This window comes from Rhineura floridana, chromosome 6, assembly GCF_030035675.1.
Source record: "Rhineura floridana isolate rRhiFlo1 chromosome 6, rRhiFlo1.hap2, whole genome shotgun sequence".
NCBI classification, from domain to species: domain Eukaryota; kingdom Metazoa; phylum Chordata; class Lepidosauria; order Squamata; family Rhineuridae; genus Rhineura; species Rhineura floridana.
This window is the reverse complement of record NC_084485.1, coordinates 152,589,886-152,613,869: the sequence shown is the minus strand read 5'-3', so window position 1 is coordinate 152,613,869 and position 23,984 is coordinate 152,589,886. Positions and strand designations below refer to the sequence as shown.

Below are 23,984 nucleotides of genomic sequence, written 5' to 3'. Positions count from 1 at the left end.
CCCTAAGTCTTTTGTTCAGCTTTGTTGTTTGCCTGACAATAACCTCCTTGACAGGCAAACCTTTCCCTGTCACTTCACTGTTCTGGCTTTGCTACCAAACCATTTCCTTTCTGGGCCAGAGCTATGCACATGTTACCAAATTCTTCCAAGCTACACAGCAAGTGGATTGGACTGTGAAAGACCAACCCAAATTGTGTTTGCATTTTGACAAATTTGTAGGGCAGTACAATATCTCAGAGAGGAGTTCAGGTCTCCTGCTCCCCTGGTGCATTCACTGTAGCTGCCCAATTTCCCTGCTTTTTAAAGTTTGATAGAAATATCTGTGGGCTATGGGTATGTTCTTAAACCACAAGGTTTTTGTTGCCTATTCGTATATTTTCCTGCTTTTTAATCCGGGAGGTAAGAAATGGGATCCTGTGCAAGTTTGCTGAGAATGGATTGATCATTTGCATGCTTATTGAGTTCAGTGGGATTTACTTCCCGCAATCATGCTTAGCATAGGTGAAACTGACCACAGGGGATGGGGGTAGGGGAGGAGGAGGAGAGAGGGGAGGAAGGGAGGAGAGGAGGAGGGGAGGGGAGCAGGAAGGAGGGGAGGGGAGGAGAAGGACAGGTTTGATCATTTGCATGTTTACTGAGTTCAGTGGGATTTACTCCCATGTAATCATGAGGAAGAAGGAGGAGGGGAGGGGAGGGGAGGAGGAAGGGAGAGGAGGGGAAAGGAGGGGAAAGCCAGGTCTGATCATCTGCATACTTATTGAGTTCAATGGGATTTCCTCCTATGTAATCATGGTTAGCATAGGTAAAACTGACCATGGGGGAGGAGCAGAGGGAGGGGAGAAGAGAAGAAAGGAGAAAGGGAGGTGAGAGGGGAGCGGAAGGAGGGGGATGGGGAAGGAGGGGATTGGAGGGGGAGGGGGAAAGGAAGGGGCAAGGGAGGGCAGGTTTGATGTGAATGCTTATTGAGTTCAATGGTATTTACTCCCATGCAATCATGCTTAAGATAGGTAAAACTGACCAAAGGGAAGAGGAGGGGGAGAGGAGGGGGAAGGAGGGGATTGGAAGGGGAGGGGTTTGGAGGGGAAGGAAGGGGCAAGAGGGAGGAGATAGGAAGGAGAAGGGGGTTGTTCAGTTGCATACTTTTCACTCAGATTCGTTCTGACTTAGATGCCAAGATTAATACAGTCTCTGTGGATGTAACTTTGACCCCTGCTTGCCTAATTAGAATGGATTCTTTTCAGCTTGTTCTTCCCGAGGATGTGGACAAAATCCTTGGGGAAGTATGCCCTACCACGTGCATGTTAGATCCTTGCCCTTCTTGGCTTATAAAAACTGCCAGAGGGGGACTGGTTATGTGGGTCATGGAAATGATTAATACTTCTCTGGGACAGGGCAGAATACCACCTTGTCTAAAGGAGGCAGTAATAAGACCTTTGTTGAAAAAACCTTCCTTGGACCCCTTAGTATTAGGTAACTACCGCCCAGTCTCCAATATTCCTTTTCTTGGCAAGATAATAGAGCGGGTGGTGACTGCTCAACTCCAGGGATTTTTGGATGAAACAGATTATCTAGATCCTTCTCAATCTGGCTTCAGGCCAGGCTATGGAACTGAGACAGCCTTGGTCGCCTTGGTTGATGACCTTCGCAGAGAACTGGACAGGGGGAGTGTGTCCCTATTAGTTTTACTGGACCTCTCAGCTGCTTTTGATACCATCGACCATGGTATCCTTCTGGGACGCCTCGCTGGGATGGGCCTTGGAGGCATGGTATTAGGGTGGCTCCAGTCCTTCCTAAAAGAACGAACCCAGAAGGTGGTTATGGGGGATACCTGTTCGACCCCTTGGCCATTGACCTATGGGGTCCCACAGGGTTCAGTTCTGTCCCCCATGTTATTTAATATCTACATGAAACCGCTGGGAGAGGTTATCCGGAGTTTTGAAGTTCGGTGCCACCAATATGCAGATGACACCCAACTCTATCTCTCCTTTCCACCTGATGAAACCAAGGAGGCCGTCCAGGTTCTAAACCAATGCCTGATATCAGTGATGGACTGGATGGGGATGAACAAGCTGAGACTAAATCCTGACAAGACAGAGGTGCTCCTTGTCAGTCGGAAAGCGGATCAGGGAATAGGGATCCAACTTGTGCTGGATGGGGTAACACTCCCCCTGAAATCATAGGTTCGCAGTCTGGGAGTGCTCCTGGACTCGGCTTTGAACCTGGAGGCGCAGGTCTCTGCTGTGGTCAGGAGTGCTTTCGCTCAATTAAGATTGGTGCGCCAACTGCGCCCGTTCCTCGATCTGTCAGATTTGACCACGGTGACACATGCCTTAGTTACATCCCAATTAGACTACTTTAACGCACTCTACGTGGGGCTGCCCTTGAAGACCGCTCGGAAACTGAAACTGGTACAGAGAGCTGCAGCTAGAATGTTGACTGGGGCGGGTTATAGAGATCATACAACCCCTATGCTGTATCAGCTCCACTGGTTTCCCATTTGTTTCCAGACACAATTCAAGGTGCTGGTTTTGACCTATAAAGCCCTATACGGCTTAGGTCCAGGCTATCTGTCGGAGCGTCTCTCCCCCTATGAACCAGTCTGGACTTTAAGATCTTCCAGCGAGATCCTTCTTTCCACTCCTCCTTTTTCGCAAGTCTCTTTTACAGAGACACAGAATAGGGCTTTTTCTATCGCTTCCCCTAATCTGTGGAACACTCTTCCTAGCGAGGTTCGGCTGGCCCCTTCATTATCGGCCTTTCGTGCACAGGTGAACACTGTTTTATTCAGACGGGCTTTTAACCACAGTAGTTAATTTTAACTTATGTTGTATTTAATTTATTTAATCTGTTCAATTTGAATACTGTGATGTTTTTAACTGTCTCTGTGTTTTTTAATGTAAGCCGCCCTGAGTTCCTTGGAAAATAGGGCGGGGTATAAAAATTTTAAATAAATAAATAAATAAATATTCAGTGGGATTTATTTCTGTGCAGGCATGTTTGAAAATGGAAATGGACTGCCTTCAAGTCAATCCTGACTTACTTTGACCCTATGGTTTTCATGGTAAGCAGTATTCAGAGGAGGTTTACCATTGCCTTCCTCTGAGGCTGAGAGGCAGTGACTAGCCCAAGGCCACCCAGTGAGCTTCATGGCTGTGTGGGGATTTGAACCCTGGTCTTCCAGGTCATAGGTCAACACTGACCTGGGGGAGGGGCAGGGAGGGCAGGGGGAGGGGGAGGAGAGGAGATTGGGTGGGTGGGCACTGGGCAGAGGGGAAGCTCCTTTCCTTCCCAAAAGGAAAACATTGTGAACAGTGTCATTCTTTTCCAGGGTTTCCCCCACCTTTTTATTCTACAGCAGGCACATGTAGCCTCCCACCCACATCTAAACCAAAGCTGTCCCTGGCCACATCCACACCAGGGCTTTATTTCACTTTGGACAGTCATGGCTTCTCTCAAAGAATCCTGGGAAGTGTAGTTAGTGAGGGTGCTGAGAGTTGCTAGGAAAGGCTCTGTTGCCATCACAGAGCTGACTGTTAAACCCGTCTGGCCACTGGAGTTCTGTCAGGGGAATAGGAGTCTCCTCTCAGCACCCTTCACAAATTACGCTTCCCAGGATTCTTTGGGGAAAGCCATGACTGTCTCAAGTGAAATCAAAGGCTGGTGTGGGTGTGGCCCCAATTAGCCAAGCCAAGCAGCTGGGAGTCTGGCTTTTAGAACACTGACAGTTGGTTCTTACTGAGCATGCCCGACATTATCATTGAGTTCAAGCCAAAATTTATTAAATTAATTAAAAATCAGCCAAACTTTTTTTTAACTTTTAAACTGCAGAAAATGAAGGTCAGTGTATGGAGCAAGGTCAGTAACAGGATTACAGGTCCTCTGTGAACATGGCTGATTTTTAATGAATTTCAACATATTATGAGAATTCTGAGAGAAAAAAGTCCAAATGGGCTGTGGTTTTTTCCCCCTCTCTCTTTAGATTTTGAACTCTCGATTCTTTCTGACTGTTTTGTTTAGTGCCATGAAAATTTACAGGGTTGTTAAGGAAGCATTTCTGAGTTCAGGACTATGAGTTTTGTAAGGTTTTGTTTTGAAATGAGCTTATGGAAAGCATCAGAATGGGAAGGGGGGTATTTTCAATTTAACATTGTGGAATGTGAAAAATCCCCGCTGACTATAGTATACAGCCACTCTTGTGGCTGTATAATCATGAAAGGACCCTGTACTTCTGAATTTGCCACTACGCTATTGTAAAGGCACATATACAGAACACCCGTCAGCCCCTTAGTGAATCCCCTGGCTGATGGCAGAGGCCAGTGTGTGCTTCTCATTAACTCTGCAATTGCAGCACAGTTTTTGAAATAAAATCTTGACTCTCTCTCTCTCTCTCTGTGTCTTTTAAAACCTTACTGAGAATCCTTGTGTTGCTACCCACCCATTCTCCATGCACACAAACACACACCTCTGGTATCTGAATTGGCACCCTCAGCTGCAAATGCTATCAGAGAACACAATTGTTCACACTGATGTTCCACCTGAGCACTTTCCACACACATCATTGTCTGATGTTAAATTTCCATGGCAGTGTTTCCTTTTAAGCTAACCAATGTCTATACTGTGCTGTCAGCTGGAAGGAGACACACACACACACACACAGCCAAATCGCACAACATTGCCTCACAAAGGGAGCGTTTCTAATGGCAGGATAAATTGGTTCTTAATACAGTGGAGAAGCTCCAGTACCATTCCTCATTGCTTAAAACCTTCAGCCAGGCCCGGCTCCTGCTTGCTCATCCTTGCTTAATTACACTCTCCTGATATCTTTCTCTGCAGAACCATGGAGCTGACGTCCTTTGTGGAGGAACATGGATTTAACTTGTGTGTAGGAAAACAGGAAAAGTGTGTAAGAAAACATCACCTGAACTCATTTCAGAAGACATAACACAGTAGAACTTTCCTATAACATGGCTCGCTGAATTGCGGAGTGAGATATACCATGAATTCGAACACGTCCCACAAGTAAAATACTGTTTACAGAATGTGGCTTTCTTTATAATGCAGAAGCCCTATAATACAGGTTTGTCCTTTGTTCCTTGACCCCCGTGTTACAGCGAGGTTCTACTGTATGAGTAGACCTTGTTCCAAATGGATTTAAATAAATCCACAAAGGAGGCAAGGGTTTTAGTGGAAGGCTATAGCTTTAATTTCAGGAATGATGGGGTTCTAGAATGTGGGGTGAAGAAAGATGGGGCATTTCTGGGAGGAGGGGGTGCCACTCAGTGTACAGTGAGCATCCCCACCAAATTTCAAATGCTGCTCCAATTTAATATGATCAGACTAAACCATGCAAATTAAGAATATCTGTATATGCATTTACACTGGTTCTCCTAGAAATGGATGGTAGACAAGGAGTTGTAATTAATATAGCACATTTCAAGTGTTCAAAGCACTTCACATTCATTATCTCAGCCATACTTAGAACAGCCCTGTAAGGCAAGGTAGTATAATTAACATTCTCGTATTGCATATGGGGAGCAAAGCCTGAGAGCATGGTGGCTTGCCAAAGGGCCAAACTGGGTATGATGCAGGAAATCCACACGAACAGGAGATATCATGGTGTTTTGTTTTGTTTTAATTAAAAAGCAGCGGAAGCAGGCAGGGGGAAGAGATTTACATCAGAGCTGCTCTGTTCTCTCTTAGCTGAAGACCCTCATCTGGATTACAAGATAACATGTGTGAAGTTCGCTGAAAGCTTAAAAGCACAACAGAAGTACATATTACTGTTGGTACTACCCTTCTATTGTATTCCAGACCCATAGCCACATATCTTTGTCTTGGGCACAGAGGCAGGCATCAATTTGTGTGGCTTGATTCAAAAGGAAAGATGTCTTTCCATTAGAGACCTGCCTTGAGTTAGTTTTAAAAGCTTTAAAAATATCCCCTCAAATTCTTTGGAACTTGGTCCAAACCAGAACCTCCAAATTCACCTTGAAATTTTGCTTGAAGTGAAATGTAGAGGCAACCTGAAAAATGATGTCTCCCCTACCCTCAAATACTTCCAGATTCTTCGACGTACTTCCAAATGCTCGTCAAATTTCATTTCAAGGCCAGGTGCACAGCTTGTGACCCACCAAGACAAATGCAACCTAGAAGGATTTTTGAAGGAAGGAAGGGTGCCTTTTAGCAGGGGTATTGCTAGGGGTGAGACCATAGGATGCAAGGCCCAAACCCTTTTGTAAGTGCTCCACGTGTTTCTGATGGGTAATTAATTCAGGGAAAATTGAACTGAGGCATGAACTGGATTGCTCAGGATATTAACTTGGAGGAATAATCTCATTTAAGATGATTTTATGTAGAGATTCTTTGGGTGTGATTAAAAGAGAAATGAATGTATATATTTGGAAATTTATTAGAGGGTAAATGAATTACATATAGCATCACTGGTTTGAGGTGATCAGGATGGGGTACAAATCAATGGAAGAATTTATCTGGGGTGATTTTGATGGGAAATTAGTTGACTTGCTTTTTGCAACATTTACATTCTAAATGTACATCTGTGCATATAGATGCATGCCCCAAATCTTTTAACATACCTAGCAATGACCCTGATCCTTGGCCAGGCTGGTGAGCTGCCTGTGGCATGAGTTTGTCTTGGGGTAGAGTCTTCTTTGGGCAGAGGGGAGGAAGCCAATGGGGTGCACAATGCCCTGTTTTTGTTGCCTACTAGTGATTGCAAAAACAAGAGGGGAAGATTGGTTTGGTAGGTCACAAGTTGCTTAGACTAGAGAGAACCAGTTTCAAATCCCCACTGAGCCATGATGTGGCTATGGGCCAGTTCCTATCTCTTGGGCTACGTTACCTCAAACGGTTGTTGTGTAGGAGGGAACTGTATGTATACAGCCCTGATCTCCATGGAGGAAAGGAGGAATAAAAAATATAAAATAAATCATGTTCTGCAGGCCTGCTTTAGGTGAAGTGTGGTAGCAACATTGCTTCCAGTAGATGATGAAGCTCTTGAAATCTCTTATCTTTCTGCCTGTCAGGGGAGACGTAAGGAGTAGTAGGCAGGAGAATCTGAAATCCCATATTGACCAATGAGCTGGAGTGTAGGCAACACAAAGACAGTGGGTGGGGCATCTCCATGCCATTGGATCAAAGCTTTTTTCTGTCAAGATTGTGTGTTGATCGTCGTGCACCGATCTCCCCACATAAAACAAATTCACGCACAGGCGTCTTCCAAGCAAATCAAACCAAAGACCTTATCTTGGAAGACTATCTTACTCGGCCACGAGTGATCGCCAATGAATGAATGAATGAATGATGATCTAACCATAATCTGCCTGGGAAGTGGCCTGTAAGAAATGACCTGGGGTTATGGCTGTGCCACCATCATCATCTTGGTAACAATCCTGGAACATAGATGCTGAGAGATCATGTGACTGGCCCATGGTCATCAACTGGAGCCCATTTCTAAGCAAGGATTTGAACCTGAGTCTCCCAGAATGACATTCAACACCTGGTTCATTCCACCACACTTTTCTTGAAAGGCACAACAATCAACAAATAAAGGAAATTGGAAACAAAGCCTCATGAGGAGAGACTGAAAGAACTGGACATGTTTAGCCTTGAGAGGAGGAGGAGGAGGAGGAGGAGGAGAAGAAGAGACTGAGGGGAGATATAGTAACACTTTTTAAGTACTTGAAAGGTTGCCGCACAGAGGAGGGCCAGGATCTCTTCTCGATCATCCCAGAGTGCAGGACACGGAGTAATGGGCTTAAGTTACAGGAAGCCAGATTTTGTCTGAACATCAGAAAAAACTTCCTAATTGTTACAGCAGTATGACAATGGAACCAATTACCTAGGGAGGTGGTACGCTCTCCAACACTGGAGGCATTCAAGAGGCAGCTGGACAGTCACCTGTCAGGTATGCTTTAATTTGGATTCCTGTATTGAGCAGGGGGTTGGACTCGATGGCCTTATAGGCCCCTTCCAACTCTACAATTCTATGATTCTAGGGCTGCAAAGCATAGACAGAAACATAGGATAATGTGTGGTTGCTTCTTCATCATCATGGTGTGACACTGGACATTGCTATAATGTAAGACAGCTAAGAAGCAGAGCTTGAGGAAATCATGGGGTTTGTAATGGGTGCAGCCACTACATTTCTTTTTAGCCCTCATTTGTGAGCAGATTATCAATCCTAGATCACATTAGCATCACATTACTAGCACTAGCATGTCTATCCTTGATTTTACCTATCTTGCTACCCAAGTTTCTTCTGAAATTGTATTTTAGTAGGGCACTGACAGGAGGTGCTTCAGATCATAAACCAAGCTGAACATAGATTAGGTTGTGGTAGGCATGCTAACTTCCTATGACGTTTGGTCTGAAGGCACATAATGCCCTAGCCTTGCTGAAAATAAACAGGCCGGAGTTTGTTTAAGGCTTGGATGGGAGACCTCTTGGGATCCCTGTGTGAGCCACTTTGAGTTCTCTTGGGTAAGTAAGGATTATAAACGACATAAAATGAATAAAGCCACACTTTGAAGGTTATATATGGGCTTCCAGGTTATATTTGGCATGGTTTGGGTTCACATTACTCACAGTAACTTGCTATTTTGCTCTGGGTCACACAGCTTCCTGGGCCTTTGCATGATGGAGGTGCGGAGCAGGGGGCACTAATCTGCTGGAGAGGCAAGGACAGGAGGTAAAGCTCTGTTATAACAGGCTTGGGCAATCCAGAAAGACTCTGGATCTCCTGTGGTAATAGGATTCAAACTTGGGAAGGGTAACAGAGCAGCTGCTTTGCATGCAGTTGGTCCCAGATTCAGTCCCCAGCATCTCCAGATAGGACTGGGGGAGACCCTGTCTGAAACCCTGGGGAGCTGCTGCCACTCATTATAGACCAGAGGTTCCCGAACTGTGGTCCATGGGCACTAGTGGTGAACAAGTTTCATTCAGGTGTCCATGGCATGTTTGTGACTGGAGACAGGAGACATCATACCCATCATCTTAAATATCCAAATTGGTTTTTAATTGTATTTTATTGCTTCTTTCATTTCTTTTATTGTACTATAATTTGCACACTATGGAATTCCACTGCTCTGATATTTTATATGTGGTATAGAAATACTTTTATAAATAAATAAATAAATAAATAAATAAATAAATAAATAAATAAATAAATAAATAAAATATATAAGAAATAAAAGAACTAATAAAAATACAAGTAAAGATCATACAGGACCTAGGACAGCACACTACAATTGCTACAACAGGCAGAAAAATAATTAAGTGGTCCTCCAAGAACCTCAGCCATTTTCAAATGGTCTGTGCATATAAAACGTTTGGGAACCTCTGGTGGAGACAATATAGAGTCAGATGGACCTGTGGTTTGTCTGTATAAGGCAGCTTCTTATGTTCTTAAGCACCGGAGTCCTGCTAAAAGATAAGCCAGTTCCCATGGAAAATAATTTTTTGTTCTAAATAATGCGCAGTGCAGTTTCCTCCCCCCGCAACCTTCTTGGCAAGTGCAGAAATGTTGTGGGCCACCTCCGTTCAAGTGGCAGCAGAGCGATGTGCCAGGATTGGTAAATGGCAGAGGCACATTGGAAGATAGAGCTCTGTGTGTGCCAGACAGCCTAGGCCTGCACCCCCTAAGTGGTGTGGTGTGTGGTAGTGTCCCATTGCCATTATTAAAATGAGATTCAGCTGTCAGTTCAGTTGGCTTCTGTACATGGAATGTGTCCCAGGCAACAAAATGGCTTAGGTGAGATCTGAATTGCAATTATCCTCATTTTGCAGATGGGGAGGCTGAGAGGATGGTGGCTTGCCTAAGGCTCCCTAGTAAGTTTATTGCTGATGCAACTTTTAAAAAGGCCAACGTTTTTACTCCTGTTTGTGCACATCAAAACGAATCACCAAAACAGGAGGGGCTTTTCTGTAGAAAGGAAATTAGGGGGTGGTGGTGGTGGTTTGCACTAGTTTATCCTCCCAAATGTAGTTATTAAGAATTGTATTTTACCACAATCAAGTGAGGTTGTAATAAACTCTGAATATCTGTCAGGTATTTCCTACAGGGTTCCTTCACATCCCGTTGTTGTGGCCTATCACTTCTCATATAGAAAATGTGAGATGTAATACTTACATGAAGGAAAAGGACCAAGCCGCTTTGTTGAAAACAAACTCTTAACACACATTAGGCATGGCCAATAATGTATCTTTTCAGCAGCTCCCAGGTCTAGTCTCTCCCTAGCTTTGGGTAAAACCTTGTCTGGAGTTGCTCCAGACACATATGAACTGGAACACATAAAACCCAGACTGGATTCCCTAACGTTACACCCTGGTCTTTCTACACTTGAATATGCAGAGTTAAGACTGCCTATGAGTTTTGAGGCTGAGCTCTTTTATAGTGAAAAATGTTCAAAAAGAGCCAATCTAGATAGATTCAGTTTTGAGGTGTCAGCACTACTTTGATCCAGCAACCTAATGTTATTTGCTTCTCCATCTTCTAGTATCCTATCATCCTCTTCCTCCTCTGAAGAGCTTTGTTTTGTAGTTGCCATGTAAGGCTTATCTGGTTTCCCTGTCTTGACAAGTCTACATAATTCATCCTCTATAGATAGATGTGCAACAATAATTGCATTTACTAGAGGGTGTGAGTCGCTAAGACCAGAAAGGGCTCACGAGGGTGTTCAGTAAGAACTTGTGTTTATTGTTGTCTTCCTGGTATTATAAACGCCTTATTATGATCTCAAGAGGTCCATTCTCTCTCAGATATGCTTGTATGACTCACAGCAGTCCATAGCCTGAAACATTGTGGTACAAGTGCAGTGGGACCAGAGCTTGGAAGTAATTAGTTACAAGTAACTCGTTTACTTTTTTGAGGAACGAGTGGGTAATTCCTTTACATTTTGATTGTAATAGAACTAGGAGTAATTTTATTACTTTCGTGGAGTAATTGTAATGTTTCCAGCATTACTTTTGGGCATTACTTGGGGGGCAGCAGGAGCAGTCTTCTGCTCCTCTGATTTGTGGATGAAAATCATGTGCCTCAAACTGGCCTTCTGTGCAGGATCACCCTTCCCTCATGCTCTGTGGGTGGGTAGGAGGCGACAAGAGAGGAGGTGGAGAGTGAGACGGGGTGGAGTGGAGAAAACAATTGTTTTAAAAAATGGATGGTGGTGGTGAAGAATGGAGTGGAGGGAAAAAAGAGCCGGAGGGCAAGAAGATGGATCAAGGAGGAGAAGGAGGCAGAAGCAGAACGGAGATAAAGAACTGTGGAGGTGAAATATGACATATGTGTGTGTATACTGTGTTTGCACTTGGCACACAAAGTGGCCTCCACCACCCTCTCTGGCTACTGCGCTGCATTTGCAGTATTTTAACTTTTTTGCATCTCAGGGGAAAATGTTTGCTTGGGTGGGCGTCCTTTAGTTGGTGGCAGGGCAGGGTCCGGGAGATGGTTAAGTGAGAGAGATTATGCTTGCTGGCTGAGGGGGGGGTTGCACTTGGTTTGACGTGCAAAGATCTGAGCAGTGGCCTCTGCCTCCCTCCCCACCTCCCTTACCAGCAGAGAGACCACCATTGCTATCTTATGGATAAAAAGAATTATTCTACTACCTCTGTATGTGTGTGTTTATTTTTAATGTTGTTTTAGGCTACAGGCGGGCCCCGCTTTACGGTGTTTTGCCTTTCGGCATTGCGCTAATGTGGCAACTTTCAATTCCGGAAAGTCCCCTCTTTAAGACACTTGTTCTGCTTTTACAGCGGTTTTTTTCATCGCGTGCCATTTTTGCACAATGCACACCATTATTTTCAATGGGTTCCACTTTTCTGTGGTTTCTGCTTTTCGGCAGCAGCCCGGAACGGAACCTGCAGGGCCCACCTGTACTTAGATGTGCGCAGCCAAGGCCAGAACCTTGTAAGCATTTTTTAAAAAAAGTAACTGAAATATAATTGTAGCGATTACTTTTGAGAAAAAGTAAAGTAATCAGTTACTTTCAGAGCAATTGTAACGGTAATTGCTACTTTATGGGGCCATGTAATTGTTACTGTAATTTATTACTTTTAAAAAGTAATCTTCCAAGCTCTGAGTGGGACAGAGCTAAGGTTACAGCATCCGAGCAGAGAGCATTGCCACTCAGTGGAAATTTTTATAATTTAAATAACATTTTACAAAGTGGCAAGTGCCTAATTACTTGTCAGTCATCCTTGTGCCTTTATAGCCGCCATCCAGAATACTAACATTTAGAAATACATACAAATAAATAAATAAAAATACTTATATCCACCTCTTAGACCCTCCAAGGTGGCTATCAATATAAAAGCAACAACAGAGAAACAGTAATAAAGCGGAAGACATGATCCACTTCACCCTCCTCAAAAGAGAAACACATAAAACTCTCCCCCCCCTCTTGTGTGTGTGTGTGTTACAAAATCAGCTAGAATTAAGCCTGAAGTCGTGATGAAAATCTTTAGGCTTCTACTTCAACTTCACTCATGGAGAGGGGCTGTGCCACTTAACCCCACTACTGCCATCCGATGCAGCATATGAAAAGAGATTTTTCCACTCACACACTTGCCTGCAGATAGGTGTTTAACATATCAGGAAACCCCCAACGTTGTAGATGTCCCTTTTCAATGCCAAGGAGGGATTCTGCCTCCCGCAAGTAAATGCTAGTATCAGAAGAGGGGTTTTCCTCAAGCTGACAGTAAGGGAGGAAAGGGTTAAACTTCTCCCTCCATACCTGCTTTGAACCTATTAATGACCAGCCCTCCATAGTAGGTGGAAGTTTTGTTTTTTAAAAACCACTGCACTTTAGATACAAAGGTACATTTAACACCAGTGTAGTTTGGCCTTTGTAAGATTGAACACAAAAGAAATACATCAGATAAATCCACAGCTGGAGGCCAAACTAGTTGGTACATTTGTAGGTAAAACACACAACTGTGTATTTGTTAATGAAAGGCAACTGCGGGAGGCTGCCACTTTAAGTGGAGGAATACCAAGGCAGAGAGGCTGCTTAACCCTTTCCCTTCCAGCTATTTGTCTAAGTAAAACTGCTCAACTCCTGGAAATGCTTTTCCACTCCTGAGATGAAAAATACAGATGCCCACATATTTCCCTCTGCATGTAGAACAGCAGCAAGTGGGTGTGATTTTGAGCAAAAGAACAAGAAAAAAGATTAAGCAGCCCCTGTCTCACCATTCCTCCATCCTTCATTGCAGTCTCTTGTGGCAGCTTTTCATTTTAAAAACTGTCAGGAAGCTCACAAAAAGGAAAGGAAGCCATGTTGGCCCATAGGAAAAAAACCCCAATCCCCAGTCAGACAATACCTGTATTAAGACCGACCAAAATGTCACAAAACAGTGAGCAAGTTTTTGAGTCCTTCAGAATTCTTCATCAGGATGGATCACCTGGATATTAAAGACTGTTGCCTGACTCCAGCTAATGTGGATTTCTCCCAGTGATACTGCACAGCAGCACAATCTAGAATCTCAAGCTCTCACTTGATGGGCAAGAAACACTATGGAAGATCAGGGTGTGGTTTACGCCCCTCCAGTTGAGCATCCCTGCTTCAGAGGATGCCTTGTTGAACTCTCAGAGAGAATTCTCAGGCTTCCACTGACTTATGCAAGAAATGGATTGACCAGATAAAGGGCAGCACGTATATGCATGGGTTTGACAGGAGGACAAACAAATAGCATTGGTAGGGAAACACTCAATGATAACTGGGAGGATAGATTGGTACAGTTGGCAAAATCACACTGGATGCCACATGAAGCTGACCTATCTTGATCCCACACGAGCAAGGACACACTTGATAGTTCAGCAGGATAAACTCCTCAAGCACTTGATGCCTGTTTGTCATCTTCTGTGGTGAAGTCATCTTTCTTTCTGGCAAGAAAGCAATCTGGGTGCAATTCCTTTTGCTTGCCACTTTGGGGAAGTGGATTGTGAGAGGCTGGGGAGAGATCTGGATGGAAAGTTAGCTATATCAGAGGCACTGAAGGTTCCCAAGGTGAAGAAGAGCTGCCCTCTGAGGTGCTCAAGACACAGCCATGTCCAGCAGGGGCACACATATGTGCTATATGCTTACACTTTTCCCACCGGCAGTTCTGGGGTGAAGGATCTTGTTCCAATCAGTAGAGATTCGGGATGGGCAAACACAAGAACTTCTTCCCACAGCACATAGTTAAACTATGGAATTCACCATTGGAAGATGTAGTGATGGGCACCACCTTGGGCAGCTTTAAAAGGGGATAAGACAAATGCATTGCATTGAGGGTAAGACAGTGGCTATTTTCTCAAGTGGGGAGAGTGCTCTTGCTCTCAGCTCCTGCTTGTGAGCTTCCCATAAGCATCTGGCTGGCCGCTGTGAGAACAGCATGCTGGACCGGATGGGCCTTTGCTCTGCTCCAGCAGGGCTCTTATGTTCTTACAGCAGAAACAGGTGATTTGTTGATTTTATATGGTATTTGGGCTGTGGATGGTTTTGGGGCTGTGGATGGCTTTTCATCACAAGTTTATTTTGTATAACTAATACAAAGTACTTCTTTTAGACAGCTTGAAGTGAGTTGCTCTCAGAGGACTCCTTTCTAGGTCCATGCTTCCTAGCTTCCCTGTTATTGTCAAATCAAATCAAATGTTATTGTGCAGTCCGGAGCTTGGAAAAGTTACTTTTTTGAACTACCACTCCCATCAGCCCCAGCCAGCATGGCTACTGGATTGGGCTGATGGGAGTTGTAGTTCAAAAAAGTAACTTTTCGAAGCTCTGGTGCAGTCACAGACCCAACATATTCCCTGTTAATGTAAGATTAGGTATTCCTAGATCAACTATTGGGTAGGCCTTTCTTGGTTGTTCCTCTTTCTGCTAGCAGACAATTCACCAGACAGCATAACAGCATCCTTGATGAATTGCCCATCTTTCTGGTTGTGAGGGTCTTAGGGTGCTGCTATCACAGCTGGTATAGCACAGTGGGGAGGAGAGCCTGGCTGGGAGTCCAGAGTCTTTGAGTTCAAATCCCTGCTTGTGTCTCCTGGGTGTCAAGGGCCAGCTAAAGAAAACCCCACAGTGAGTGGCTCAGGGGTTACGTGCCCTGCCACCTGTGCAGCTGTGGCCAAGCTGCATAGTCCCAAGGAGCCCAGTTGCCCCCCAGCTGGCAGTTGCGGACAAGGAAGGGGCTGGCTTGTGCAGCTATGGCAAGCTGAGCAGGCCCTCGCCTGCTGGGAAGGACTAGCCTCAAAGGGAGGCAATGGTAACCCCCCTCTGAATACTGCTTACCATGAAAACCCTATTCATAGGGTAGCCATAAGTTCAAATCGACTTGAAAGCAGTCCATTTCCATTTCATCAGATGAATAATCAAAATTTTGCATTCTCTCCCCCCCCCCCATTCAAGGGCAACTGGAGACATTAGCCATTCCATTATTTCCTTCTACCTACTTTAGAATCTTCTGACTTTTTCAGTTAGTTTTGTTATCTATGCTAGTTTCTTGTACAATTTATATCCAATATATATGACATACAGACATGGTTGCATCTTATTTAACATTAGAATTTCACCTAAAGCAAAGTGAATAAGAGGGGGGGGGGACGCTACTCCCATAAAACAATCAAGGAGTTTGATAAGACCAGCAGAAACATTTTTTCAAGGAGGTTTCACACATCCCTGTTTAACATGGTGTGAAATGATCTTTTTAAGTCCTTTAACTACAGAAAAGGCAGGAGAGCTACTTGACTACTGAATTGTTTTTCATAATACATGAAGTTCACATTTCTGGAGGTGTGGCATCATCTGTGCAGATCCTGACATGCTATGGCAGCAAGAAAATATTTAGGATGGGGCCCACCTATTAGCTAGTGGAACATTACACACCATTATGGTTTGCTGCTGTTTCATTACTCAGTGCTGATGTTTAAACTGTGCATGTTTACTTTATGACAAAAGCATCCTCAACCATTTCCCATCTGTGCTTTGCTTGAAACCCCCCCCCCCCAAAAAAGTGGTTCCACAATCTCACTTGACAGTGGCTGTGTTCCTGCCCTCCAGTAGTTCTAATTTTCTCTCAAAGCATACCAGTGTTGGAGGGTTGTGCTTGCACGGCAGCATCTGTAAGCCCTGGGGATGTGCAGCAGCATCCAATTTATGTGAATTCAGAGATGACATTGAAGGACTAGTGAGGTGCCATCCTGTGTCTCCATCAGATGCAGCTAGGAACCATGTCTGCCCTACCATGCATTCTCTGTCAAGTACCACCTTGGACTCCCAGGATCCATTCCTTACATCTCAGAGTCTGTGCTTCAGGAAATCTGGCATCCTTGCTGAGAGGCAGCTTTTCTGCTTTTGGGAAGATGTCCTCTGTATCCATGGCCTTTTCCCCCAAGGATGGAGATTTGGAGCCCTGGCCATGAGAGATGGCCAGAGGAGAGGAAGGGAGAAGCAGGTTGAATGGTGGCTAAAGCTGCCTCTGGTCCTGAAATTCCCTCAGAACTTTTTTTTTCTTTTTCTTTTTTTACTTTCCATTCAAAGTATGAATTTATCCTCAGGAAATTTGGAAAGTGGAAAACCTCTCAGAAAAATTTCATGAGTCATATCAAAACTCTTTTTTCCTTCCCTCAAAATTCCTCATATTATGCCTGAGGGAAAATCTCTAAATTCACAGCAAAATTACACTTGAGGCAGAATTCAGCAGTAAATCAGATGGTGATGAATTGTTTGTATGTTTGGATATTTTTTCTAGTGTTCAAAATCTTCCTTCTGGCAATTTAAACCCATTGCTGCTTCTTTTGCCCTGGGGAGACAGAGAGAATAATATTCCTCCATTTTATTCCAGCATCTTTGCATGCAAGAGTTCGTTTTCTTTTCCACTGCTAGAAAGCACCCAAATCCCATGCACCAATAAAGGGTTCAAGATGAACCATCCCTCCACTTGCTGTTTTTCTTAAAGACTCTCAGTCTGGCAGTCTGCCATTTCTGGATAAAGGAGGCAAGGATGACGCTTTGTGTGGCAGCTAAGCTACTGCCCAGTGTTTCTCCTCTTATGAGAGTTTTACATCTCTATTTTTTGCTGGTCATTAACCATAACCATAACAATAAAGATTTGATTTTGATTTGTTAACCATTAAGTATAGTTTTCCCAGTTGATATTCAAGGCATTCTGGTTACCATGAACCAGGAAGTGGAAGAAGGATTTTGTATTTGTGGAGAGGGAAGGGATCAGAAAAGAAAGGGAAGAAAACCTGCAAGCCTACAGCATGTTCTTGATGTAGGGTAGCCATGGAGCCTACTTTACAGAGGAAAGTTCTCTATCTGGAAGAGTCCTCTATTGAAAGATAAAGAACCATAAGGAAGGGCCTTGAAGGTGCCCATCAGCACTTAGCACCTGGACAACAAGACAGCTGGTTACAGACTTCCGCACTACGGTGAGATGTATTGTATTTCTGTTTAAATTGCAGTAATTATTTCTGGATTTGCATCCATACATATAGGCATATGTAGATTTTATGCACATTTGTCATCTGTTGTCTTGCATGGTGATGCATATCCTCTCTTTTGGCGATGCATAAGTCGCCACTCTCTTCTGATGGCAAAACCATGGGTTGGCTGTGCCATCTGAACCAGGCAACAATAGTTGCAGGGATAGTCAGAAAGCAGGAGCAGGAGAGCCACACCTGGTCTGAGTTAGCCCCAAAGTGTCCTCCAAACCAGAACGTGACTCCTCCCTACAAACGTTGCTTGAAAGTTGAATGAAATATATGCAGAAGTTTGTAAACATATAGTTTTGGAAAAAGTAATGGAGATTTACAGCTAGATGTCACACAAGAGTCACCCATTATGCAATATCAAGGTCCATTTATAAAGCATTTTTGGGGCAAAGTTGATATATGATAGATGTTTAATAAAGGGGTGATCGATAACTATGGATTGTTCTGGAGCTCTGCATGTTGTTTACAACAGTTCCTTACAACCATCTGCAGCATGTTGTAGTGATGTGCAAATTATGCATTCTTCTCACACAGCTTTAATATGCATGACCAGGTTTGGATTAAACTGATTCAAAGGCAGGTAGAAATCTACTGTTATGAACATTAGGCAGTCACCTTCCTACGCAGGAAGTTTTTTTCTAACTCTCTGCTGGTTACCAATTGATTTACGCCCCATATGACAGAAGTTTTAAAAAATCCTTTAGACACACTAACGGTTTAAACATCCACAGTAGATATTTTATTATCCATATAAATGCCTGACTTCTTACAGAATTGTAGAGATCTCTTGGCAATGTTGCATGGATTTGTATGCATATAACGATGATCTGTCAGGCAGAAAAGGCATTCAGTAATAGTTATATTTAGGTTAACAGAAAAAATACTGACTTTTTGCATGGCTGTGATACAAACAGTGAAATGTAATGTCTGACTTCTGACATTGCATCAGCTGCATCCAACAACTGAGAGAATCTCAGCCTCCTTTTAAAAAAAAACAAACATTATGTTTCTAGTCCTCATGGTTCTTCAGTAAAGTGTTAGGTAAAAGGTGAAGGTAGCAGAAGCTGAAACTCAGCAAAAATCTGAGTGGGACTTTTTGAAGGAAAATATTTGTCAGGCCTATGGCCTAGTACTGCAATAGACTGCAATAAGGGTCTGATGGTCAACTGTGCCAGAGGCAGGAGACATGGACACAAGGAGGCTGGAGGTCAGACAATGGATCAAGCAGGTGAGGCGTGGCACCTTTGACTGACAATCAGTACTAGCACAACCCTGTTGACACTAAAATCTGACTGCCTGAGGAGTCTGACCCCTGCTAGGCTTAGTTGGAAATATGTTCAAAGAAACTCAAGCTGCCCTCCTGACAGCACCAGATAGCGAGAGCATGACCAAGAAATCACTTCCATTCCTATGTTGGTGGCTTATATTACTACTGTGGCAAATGACACATACATCTTTAAGCATCTTTGTAGGCTTCTTACAAAGATTAAAAGTGAGCAGTGCCTCTCCCACAGGCTTACAGTCTAATTCCTGTACCATTGTATGATAGATCATTTTCCAGACTGGCTGTTCCTTTCTCCTTTTCCTTCATTCAGAATTTGTGATGCAATCTTTCCTCGAGTTTTTATAACTTCCCTCATTAAGTCAGCTCAGTTACTGTGGGAAGCCCCAGTAATTAAATAATTTGGGTTACAGAATATTTAATTAAGTGTAATTACACAGGCCATCATCCTGCCAGCCTCCCACCTCAACCCCAGCTGCATCACTGCTAAAAAGGTATACGATGGAACCTTCGGCCTCTTTGCCAGTGCTGCATCCATGACAAATGGAATGAGAAATTAATCTGACAGGCATCAGTAGCAGCATTTTGGCACAAGGACCCATTGGAATCTGTTTTCCATTTTAAAATTAATTCCAGAGTAGGACTGGGATACAAATTAAATACAGCGATGCATTTCATTGGCCAAACTGTCAGTGCAGAAAAGGCACAAAACCCCAGGCTTTTCAGCTATACTAAATCTTACTGGCTACATATCTTCATGCTATCAACATGTTCACTTCATGGTGACTTAGATTAAGGGCTCCTGTCTTGGCCCACAGGAGTAGGACATATCTCCTCCTCTCTTGGCAGGATAATACAGCTGAGATGCTCACGAAGGCACTGCATGGAAACATGTTCAGAGAATGCCTGAACTGGGCTAGTGAGTTATGTAGAAACACTCAAATGAGGGCGAGCTATTCTCACTTACTCCAAAAGCAAACCTTTTGGGGCATAACAGTGATAACAGTTTTTCTCAGTTATCACCACTTTGTAAAACATTGGTCAGGACATCATAGTTGACAAAGGAGGCACCATGAAGTGGTGCAAGAAACCCTGCAGAAATGTATTTCACCCCTCCTCCCCACACATGAATCAACCAGACAAGGCAGGTTGCACACAGCTGCCCATGCTGAAGTGAGTGGAAGATGAGTTAAGACAGGTCAGCACCCTGCCTTTTGGTCTAATCCAGATATGCTCCCTCAGTGCAGTTTTTGAGATAAATGCCATAAGATTGCATGTTTTCCAACAGCTCACCAGATTTTAAAAAGACAAGAACAGCCTGCTGGATCAGAGCAAAGGCCCATCTAGTCCAGCATCATGTCCTCAAAGTGACGAAACAGATGCCCACACTCTTCACCTGCAGTTCCCAGCAACTGGGGTTCAGAGGCATACTATCTCTCATAGGAAATGCTCCAAGAAATAAGAACATCCAGAGCATGGGCGGGAGGGAGAGGGACCGACCCCTTGCCACATTGCTTCTTCATTTATGCTGTTATCTGATGGAATGAGAAAAGAACAGTGGAAATTGACCATGACTGTTGCCACCCAGTCAAATTTTAGCATGCTGTTAAACATCAAGCAAGGAAACACAACTGACCCTATTGGTCCCAGCTTGCAACAATTCCTCTGCTACAGGACAAACGGACCAATTAAAACTAGCAGTGGCCAGGTAGAGATGCCTCGTCTCCCTTCCTATTAAGTGACTGCCTGACACCAATTAAACTTGTTGAAGGGAAGCCACAGCATGTAGACTGAGGTTGTGTGTGTTTTCTTCTCTGTTTATTGCTTTCCTGTACTCCATGGGGACAGCTAAAAACCAAACTCAGAATGATTGCTTAATGGGCAAGAGAACACAGGATTCTGTAAGGCAGAAAGAAGGTTACAGGGGATCAAGTAAGAGGGCAGCCTGAGCTGAGATGTGCAGCACATGAAGAAATTGCCCTCAGTTTGTCACGCTTGGTTTTCCACAAGTTAACCACTAGCCCATTGTTTACTAGGCTAAACATGGATTTCAGGTCTTGGGTGATTCAGGTTCTGTTACCTCTTCACATTCCAGAGGAGTAGTTGCGTGCTAAGTCTTTTGCAGCAAAAGCAACAGAGTCCTGTGGTACCTGAAAAACAAATTAGCCTGTCAGCCTCCACTTTCCAATGTGACCTTTAGCATGGTACTTAAGAACAGCCCTACTGGATCAGACCAAAGATCCATCTGTTTCCAATAATGCCAGCTAAATGCCTCTGGGAAACTTTCAAAAGGGCATTTTACTTATTTAAACATTATATCCTACTTTCCTACATTATGGAACTTAAAACAGGATACATGGGGTTCCAAAAGCATCTCCCATCTAGGTACTGCCAGACCCAACCCCACTTAGCTGCAGCAAGGTGGTTGCATCATGTGCCCTCAGATCATGCCCTGGCATGAAAGAAATGGACATCCCTTGTTCTTTGTCCCCGGCATCTGGTAACCCCCTCTGAGCATGGAGCCTCCATTGAGCCATCGACAGACTGATTCTCCATGAATTGGTCTAGCTCTTTTTAAAAAGAAAGCTCTCTCTCAGGATCTCTGTCCTGAGCAATAGCCTGGACTCTGACAAGGAAAGAACAGAGTCAGACCCATTGGATTAGCGGCACCAGAGGCTCTGTAAATCTACCCAGGCCCCAGTACCATGACGAGGCCTCACCCCTTTGGATCAGGGGTCATTGAGCCATATGAATTGGGACTGCTGGAGCCTGTACTCTCAGAGCACCCCCTCTCTCACACACACACATACCCACACCCACCAAGGAACTGTCCCGCTTTAAATCAGTGACCATATGTATCCCCGTATCAACCCATCAGTGCAGACAATGCTCTTGGAGGTAATTGCCTGAGGAGAGGTATTACATTCCAAGCCAAAGGCCTCCCACTCCTCAAGGTAGCAGTGGGGGCATTGCTTCGGAGGAATAAAAGGAGGAATTCAAAATGACCTTGATAGAATGGGAAACTGGGCTGAAATGAACAACATGAAATTCAATATGAAAGTAAGAGTTCTGCAGCAGTGGCAGCAACGGGGGGGGGGGAGATAGAATCAAATACATAGATATAATAGGATATCTGCTTGGCGGCTGTACATGTGAAAAGGGGATTGCAGCCAATCACAAGTGGAACATGGGTTAGCAATGTGATGCAGCTTCAAAAAATGTGATTTTAGGCTACATCAATAGAACCATTGTTATCAAGTCACCAGAAGTAATCATTCCACGTTATTCTTCACTACACAGACCTCATCTGGAGTGCTGTGTCTTGTTCTGGGTATAAGTGAGGCAGGGTTGAAGGAACTGTGGTTATTTAGCCTGGAGAAGACTGAGCAGGGGTACATGATACCTTTCTTCAAATATTGAATGGAGTCATCACATAGAAAAGAATTTGTTCTCTGCTGCTCCAGAGGGTGGGACTAGGTCTAATGGCTTAAAGTTATGCACACGCGCGGGGGGGGTAGATTTTGGTTGAACATCAGGAGAAACTTCTTGAAGCAGGTCTTCAAGCACAATCTGGATGATTATCTGTTGGGGTGCTCTATATCTGGATTTCCTGCATTGAGTGGTGGAGGGTGGGTTGAACTGACTTCTTGCCTCTCCCCATTGAGGGCCATCAGGGTGGGAGAGCTGACCCCCCCCAAGGTAATTGGTTCAATGGTCAGACACTGGCTACCCCTCCCAGGGTCATGTCACTCACAAATTTGATAAGGACTACCTCCACCTGTTCATCTACATCATGGATAAAAATGTTGAAGACTGCAAGGGCCCAGGAAAGAGCTAACTGAAAGAGTACCAGTTTACATGAAGGAAGATTAGCAGATGAGCAAAGGACAAGTACAGCCTAGCAACTTGGAGGACTCTTCTCCATCTCCCTGCAGGTCTGCAAAGCAAATATGAGGTGCATTCCCTCAATTCCATCACCCTTTTGGGAGAAGAGGGAGGAAAACAGGCACTGAGCAGTTCTGCCTTGTCTTTGTCACCTGCTAATATTTCACCATCCTGAGCAGCAGACCTACTGCTTACTTCCTCTTGCTTTCAATATTCCTGGAAAAGCCCTTTCTGTTGCCAATAGCATGCTGTGACAGACTAGCAGCTGCAGTATATAAAACAATAGGACACACACTCCATAACACTATAGTGTTCATGCACATGCCTGTATGTGCCCTAGAGCCAAATCCTGTTCATTTTGTTTACACACACACACGCTCCCCCTTTCCCCCTCTCCCCCTCTCCCCTAAAGACTCAGGTGCTAGTGGAACTGTCAAGAATCTCAAGTCTAGCAACTTATATTGTTAAAATTAAATAAGGCATCTCCAAAAAAGAGGAATTAAACAGGGACTGCAATTTACCAGGATAAGTACCAGAAAATTGGAACTATCCCTGGTAAATAGGAGCAGCTAAAACATATAATCCTAGTGCCCTACTATAGATGTCATATTTTCCAGACCAAAGCCTCTACTATACATCTCTCTGTCTACACACATACAGCATTCCTCCAATAGTGCTTCAGTGGGCGATCAAATAGTGCAACAGCATACTCACATGTACTACCAATGTCTGTACAAAACTGCACTTCTCCTACTTTGCATACTCTCTGCTGGGGCTGTGAATAGCTATACCTGAAATTATACCTTGAGACCAGTGGCTTGAGTTGGGAAATGGCATACAACAAGCAAAATGTTCTGATGTGTTGACCAAGCACAGGCTGGAGGACAGACTCCTAGCATTTATACCAAAGCGACATTGTAGCTCACAGCCAAAAAGTACTCTCCCTTCTCATTCTGACTTTCACCTGGATACTTCTGTATTTTCAAGCAGAAACTCACAGCTGGTTTGGCTTTGAGAAAAGAGCTCAGGTGCTGTCAACCAAACCGGGAGAGTTAATTTTGCAGATAAATTCAGTGTGAAATACATCTGACAGCTTTGACTCAGGGAGAGCTAGGGATCCTGTTTTACTTAGGAAAGGAAGGCCTAAGCTTAGATGTTCAGTTCTTTTGTGGTGAGTGAATCCTTCAAAGCTTTACATTGACAAAGCAGGATTTGAGCAGGAGGGCTGGAGAGGTGCTTCCTTGCATCATGGAGGAAGGTGAGTGACACCTTGCATTTGAAGCTATCAAATGAAGATGGAGTCTTAAAAAGGAGTCCTCCAAAAAC

The 23,984-nt window shown here is 44.0% G+C and overlaps 1 long non-coding RNA gene across 1 annotated transcript; it reads right to left on the bottom strand.

The window, feature by feature from the left end:
- Positions 1-20,569: 20,569 nt before the first annotated feature.
- Positions 20,570-23,687, bottom strand: LOC133386818 (uncharacterized). Its single transcript, XR_009763306.1, has 2 exons — positions 23,373-23,687; positions 20,570-20,923 (listed from the first exon to the last, which is right to left on the bottom strand). It is a non-coding gene; the product is annotated as an uncharacterized LOC133386818 (long non-coding RNA).
- Positions 23,688-23,984: the final 297 nt, after the last annotated feature.